Consider the following 7,198-nt stretch of genomic DNA (forward strand, 5'->3'; position numbering starts at 1 on the left):
CTTCTTTTAAAGGGTCTAATAATCTTTCAATCGAGTGGCTACAGAGATAGGAAATGAACCCATCATCATGTAAACCTAAGAACCAGATGAGGCAGAGGATTGTGGTTGGTGTACCAACTTAGTCTGTTGAGATGGAAATATCTCTTTTAATATAGTCAGGGTCCCTTTCAATAAACAACTAACTTCTGCACGTCAAGGAAAATCCTTGGTGTAATGATCTTCCTCACAAATGAGGCAAGGATATTTCAGCTTTCGTTTGGAGGCATCATCAGCGGATGACTTAGGAGGATCCTATTTGGGGGTTGTTGGTACCATTCCATTACCATCTTTTTCTTCTAGAAACACCATCATTTGTCTACCTTTTTCCTCCATAGACCCCTTATATCCATCGAAATTGATTAATTAATAGCATTATAGTTGTTAGTTTGCATTAAAGTTAATTTATGAATTTTTATGTTAGAAATTAGGAATTTTAAATAAAAAGATTACAGGAAGTCATAACATCCTGTAAATGGTTTATCATCTGACACATGGCATGACAGGCAAGCCAAAGCAATGGATAGGAATGAGACTTGGAATGTACATGCATGGTGAAAAATTGATTCTATAGCAAATCAAAAGCTCCTGGTTATGCGGTCAACGCTGGTCAAACCCCAGCCTTTTGGTTACAAAGGAAGTAAAAGCCATGGTTTCCCAAACCAGTTTCGTTTTGTTTTTTTTGGAAATTGGTTTAGATTAGAAATGACCAAAAGTCATTCCATTGTAAAAGCAGAAACATCTGCTTAATGAATGTACATTCGATTCAGATAGGGACAAGCAGATAAAGACTGCGTATTATTTGTTTTCGGGAACAGTTACGATTATTATCTCTTTGCATCGTTTGAGAACAGAACTCTTGTATGTGATTGCAATCTTCAGCACTTAAATATAGTCACGGTTTTACTCCAGCAGTTTTTATGCGTTAATACTCTCGTTGCTTGAGTTTACTTCAATGTACCATTAGAAAACATTCAAAGACAAGAAACATGCCTTAAAAGACTACCCATTAGAAAACATTCAAGTTTGTGCCTTTTGTACTAAAAATCATGATATATTTCATTGCTCTAAAGTCAAGGTTTTGCAGAATTGTAATGTGGCAGCTAACACAGATATGGAAAATGTGTATTTCATGGGTGCAAAGAGACCATGGCAGCCAAAACCTGCACCTCAAGGTATGTTCCCAAACCAGAATTTGAAATTTCCTGCACATGATCAGATGTATGCTCAGAATTCATGGAATGTACCCATGCCATGGCAGCACCAAAACTACCCAGAACAACAATGGAGACCATCTCATAAATACTCTCAACAATAACAATCATATCCTCAACCAAACCAACCATATTCGCAGCCATATCAACAATATCATCAGCCATATTCGCCATATCCTCAACCATATCAGCAATATTCTCAGCAGCAAGTTGTTTACCCACATCAACCCCAACCCACTCAACAAGCATTACCTGCTCCTCCACCAATAAATACACCACAATTACAACTTCCATCTAACCCACAACCTTCTAGACCTACTCAAATCCCTGCTCAACCTGTACCAAATCCAAATAACAGAGCAAAGAGACCAGCTTATAATGTAGATGAGGGACCATCATATCCCACATTACCTTTGCAAAATATCAATTTGAGGTCTGGTAAGATACTTCACAAAGAATCTCCAACAGCTGATAAACAAGAAGAAAATGAAGAAAATGAAAATGAAACTCCAATTCAAAGGAAACAAAATGATGACATCAAAAATAAACAAATGCAACCGTTGCATCCACCACCTTTTCCAGATAGATTGGTCCAAACAAAACTTCCCATGTCTATACCACAGTTTGACGTTTTAGATGAGCTAAAGAATGTCTATATAAAAATTCCACTACTACAAGCCATAAAAGACATTCCAATATATACTAAAGCCATCAAAGAATTGTGCCTTAAAAATCCTACTAGGAAAAGAGTTGATCCACAAACCATTCATGTTATTGGACATTTAGCTGGCCTTATGACAAACACCATTTCAATGGAAAAGTATGTTGATCCTGGTATTCCCAAAGTCACTACAATCATTAACAACATACATATTCCAAACACCTTAATTGACCTTGGGGCCGCAATAAATGTGATGACTCTTGAAACCATGAAAACACTCCAGCTCACAAACTTGCAGCACACAACAATTGTTCTAGAACTCGCTGATAGGTCTAAAGTGATTCCTGAAGGGATTTTGGAGGACATAATTGTTTCACTGGACTCTTGGGAGTATCCAGTGGACTTTTTAGTTCTTCAGCCAAAATCCAATTTAGGAGGACACCCTATCATCCTTGGTAGACCACGGTTAGCAACTGCTGATGCATTCATAGGATGTCGATCGGGTAATATGATCATTTCACGAGGAACTGAAAGGAAACAACTCACTCTTTACCCATCAACACAATCACCAGCAGTAGCACACAATTTATGGCTTGACGATAAATATAATGACAAGGAAGAAGTTCAATCTGTTTTTAGCATCAACCAAATCTATGATTTTCAAGAACATAATAATGATGATTTGGTAGAGTTGTTCCTTTCTCAACCTAATGTTTCCGAAGATTTGAGAAATGACCAATATCATGCTGCAGATGAACTTTTGGCACAAAATTTTCAGGAAACATGCACCATTCATTCCTTGCAAACAACATTTCACAACCATTGAAAATTTTAGGGGCGAATGTTCGCCCTTTGGCGAAATTAAGGGGTTTTAAATTTTTAGTGGGCGAATATTTTGTATCATAGTACATTTTTACAAATCACCTCAAATAGCCCACCTTATTTTAAGGGAGAGGGTAAAAAAGGTAAATTTAGCCCTTGAAATTAGGAGTTACAACCTTCCATTCACCCATTTTCAAGAATAGGTTTTATTTAAGTGAATCCATTCACCCATTTTCAATAATAGGTTTTATTTAAGTGAATCCTATGGGCCAAAGACCCAAATACCATATTTATAAAAGAGGTATGGTAAATTAATAAAAATATAAATAAATGAGAGGTATGGTAAATAAATAAAACATTTTTCATATTTACTCCATAAGTCACCTTATATACATGCAAGGGTGTAAACAAATAAAAATATAAGTAAAGTGGAGGTATGGTAAATAGGAAAGAGGTTTTATTTAAGTGAATCCTATGGGCCAAATACCATATTTGTAAAAGAGGTATGGTAAATTAATAAAAATATAAATAAATGAGAGGAATGGTAAAAAAATAATTTATTTTTTTTTATATATTTACTCATAAGTCACTTTACGAACACTCAAAAAAATGCATTATATTTAGGTGAAACCTATGGGCAAAATACTATGGGACAAATACCATGGACTAGATTGTTATTAATACCATGCAAAAAAACATTATTAACCCTAATATTAGTATTAATAAAAATAAAAATGGCACATGGTATTGACCCATGGTATTCACCAAAATGGCACATGGTATTGACCCATGGTATTCACCTAGAATGTAGCTTATTTAAATGGGGAACTAAACCAGCATAGATCCATATTTACTCTAGATCTACTAACCCCCGAGAGGTATCAAATATCGTGATATGCAAACTAGCATAGAGTGAAAAAATATTTGATCCGATCAAGAGTAAAAATGGATGTTGTAATTTAATGTATGTTAAACATTTTAGCTTCGTTAAAACAAAAAAATAAAATAAAAATCAACTATTAATTTTATAATTTTTATAAATTACTAATAGTAATTTTCAAACTCCAGGTTTATGATAACCCATGGTAATACCATGGTATTCATGTGAGCATACACTATTTAAAGGGGAAATTCTATCATCTTAGATCCATCTTAATTCTGGGTCTACCAAGTGCTCAGAGGGAGAAATAGATTTCATCCCCCTAAGAGTGGTAGATGTGGAGTTAAGATGGATATAGGTTGGTTTTTATGATAATGAAGATATTAAATAGACTTAGCAAATTATATTGTAAAAACATCTTAAGGTGAATGGTTAAAGCATATACATTGGACAAGTATATTTGTATACTTTTGTTTCAAACTGAAACAAATCCAAGGCTAAAAGGAATGGATTGATTGCACTAGTCACCCTTCTATATCTTTCCAACATATGCTGGAGTAAACAGATTGTAATTTGGGTAATTTTTCTAATTGCAAACAGGAACATACTTGTGTATTGGCAGGGTGGTTACAAGGTCCCTAGAAGTGATGAATTTGAATTTTTCTTGGTTTTATATATAGTATTAGGTTTTTCCTCATGCTTTATGTGAATGGCACGGGTGAATTTTATCCTACACCCACTAGGTTATCGATATGTAATTTCGGTAATTTTGATTTCAAAAGATATTTTAAAGAAATGCAATGATTTCATTTGTGTATTCAATAAACACAAGATTTTATAATTGAGTAAAATATTCGCCATGCCTGGTGAGAGATTCGCCAAAAAATTATATATACATATCATATTATTGATAAAATCGCCTTCCATTTTTCCTATATACCATGGAGATTTGCCCATTTATTATACATGTAAATTTGGGGGGGTTCTTAAAATTTTCCCTGTTCACAACATTTTTCCTATCCAATCCATCACAAACACACAGAGTAAGACCATAGAGATTAGTCCAAGAAAAACTTTGAATATTGGCACTCACCTAGACTCATCTCAGGAAGAGAAATTGATTCAATTATTGAGAAAATACCAGAAAACATTTGCTTAGGACTACACCGATATGCACGGAATTCACCCTAAAACATGCACTCACCATATTTATACCGATAGTAATATCAAACCAGTGAGGCAACCGCAGAGAAGAATGAATCACATGCTTCAGGATATTGTTAGAGATGAATTACAAAAACTATTGAAAGTCAACTTTATCTATCCTATCTCTAACAGTCAGTGGGTATCCCCATTGGTAGTAGTGCCCAAGAAAAATGGTAAGTGGCAGATTTGTGTTGATTACCGACAATTGAACAAAGCAATGCTCAAAGATTATTTAACACTACCATCTATTGACCAAGTGCTAGACACATTATTTGGGAAATCATCATTCTCTTTTCTTGATGGTTTCAGTGGCTACAACCAGATCAGGATAGCCTTAGAGGACCAGGACAAAACCACTTTTACTTGTCCCTGGGGCACTTATGCTTATAATGTTTTTCCATTTGGACTTTGCAATGCTCCAGCTACATTTCAGAGAGTTGTATTAGCTACTTTTGTTGATTTAGTTCATGATTGTGTTGAAGTTTACATGGATGATTTTTCAATGTATGGTAATTCATTTGAGCATGCATTATAGAATCTTGCAAAAGTTTTGAAAAGATGTATTGAAGCTAATCTCTCCCTGAGAAATGAAAAGTGCTTTATGATGTTAAATGAGGGGATAGTATTAAGCCACTATATTTCTTTTCAAGGCATTAAAATTGATCCATCAAAAATCCAGATCATTGTCAATTTGTCAATTCCGAAGACTCAAAAAGAGGTAAGAAGTTTACTTGGGTATGCAAGATATTACAGAAGGTTTATTGAACATTTTAGTAAAATAGCTTCACCTCTGTTTAAACTTCTAGCAAAAGATACACCTTTCAACTGGAATGAGAATTGTCAGCAAGCATTTGAAACACTCAAAGAAAAGTTATCAACCACACCAGTCTTAAAAGGACCTAACTGGAACCTACCATTTCACATCTTTACAGATGCATCTGATACTGCAGTAGGTGCCTCACTAGGCCAAAAAGAGGAGTCTTTTCATTATGCCATCTATTTCATTAGCAAAAATCTAACACCTGCAGAATTAAACTACACAGTCACAGAAAAAGAAATGCTTGCAGTCATACATGCTGTGAATAAATTCTGACATTATATAACTGGTTATGAGGTTTTTGTACATGCTGACCATTCTTCCATTAAGCATTTAATGAATAAACCAGTAACTAGTGGCAGAGTTACCAGATGGTTGTTATTATTACAGGAATTTAACATCACAATGTTAGATAGACTAGGTAAAGAGAATCAGGTGGCAGATTTTCTTTTTAGACTGCAAAATTCAGGTGAGGTTGTTCTGGTTGAAGATTCTTTTCCAGATGAAAATTTATTGCAATTTCAATAGTTAATCCTTGGTATGTTGACTTGGCCAACTATTTTTCCACAGGGAACACCTCCATATTTTACTCCAAAGGAAAAGAAGAGGCTAATCAAACAAAGTGCTCGATACTCATGGGTTAATGGAGATTTATTTTACACTGATTATGATATGATTATTAGACGATGTGTAAGAAATGATGAAATAACTGATATTTTAAAATCTTGCCATGATGAACTGTGTGGTGGGCATTTTGCAGCTAAAAGAACAACATTCAAGATTCTTAGTCTTGGATACTACTGGCCATCTATTTTTAAGGATTCCAAGAAGTATGTGAAGAGTTGTGATAGCTATCAAAGAATGGGTAGGCCAACAACTACAGATGAGATGCCACTTCAGCCTCAAGTACACCTAGAGCCATTTGAAAAGTGGGCTCAAGATTTCACAGGACCCATTAATCCAACTTCTAATGGTAAGAAGTACGTCCTAGTATGTATTGATTACGTAACAAAATGGGCTGAAGCCAAAGCACTAGTCCGAGCAACTGAACAAACAGTGGTAAACTTCCTTTTTGAAGAGATTTTTGTAAGGTATGGAGTACCAAGGGAGATAGTGACTGATCAAGGTACTCAGTTTACTTCAAAGCTAGTTAAGGACATCACAGAAAAATATCAAATCAAGCACAGAAGAAGTACACCTTACCATCCATAGGCCAATGGCCAGGTGGAATCCATAAATAAAACATTGGAAGGAATTATCACTAAGACCGTAGCAATGAACAAAAAGAATTGGGAGGAGAAGCTCAAAGATGCACTCTGGGCTTATAGAATCATGTGGAAGAATACTACAAGATTTACACCATATCAATTGGTGTATGGCAAAGAGGTAATGCTTCCTATTGAGTTTCAAATACATACTTTTAAGATGGTTGTAGATTTGGGAATTGATCTTAATGAAGCACAACAAGAAAGAATTCAGCAGTTGAACCAGCTGGATGAAATGAGGCAGCAAGCAGAGGAGGCAACACTCCTCATGCAGAAACAAAGGAAGCAGTGGCATGA

The sequence above is a fragment of the Pinus tabuliformis genome, chromosome 3_2 (genome assembly GCF_031772625.1).
Source record: "Pinus tabuliformis cultivar Carrire ecotype Pingquan chromosome 3_2, CPIR1, whole genome shotgun sequence".
Lineage (NCBI taxonomy): Eukaryota > Viridiplantae > Streptophyta > Pinopsida > Pinales > Pinaceae > Pinus > Pinus tabuliformis.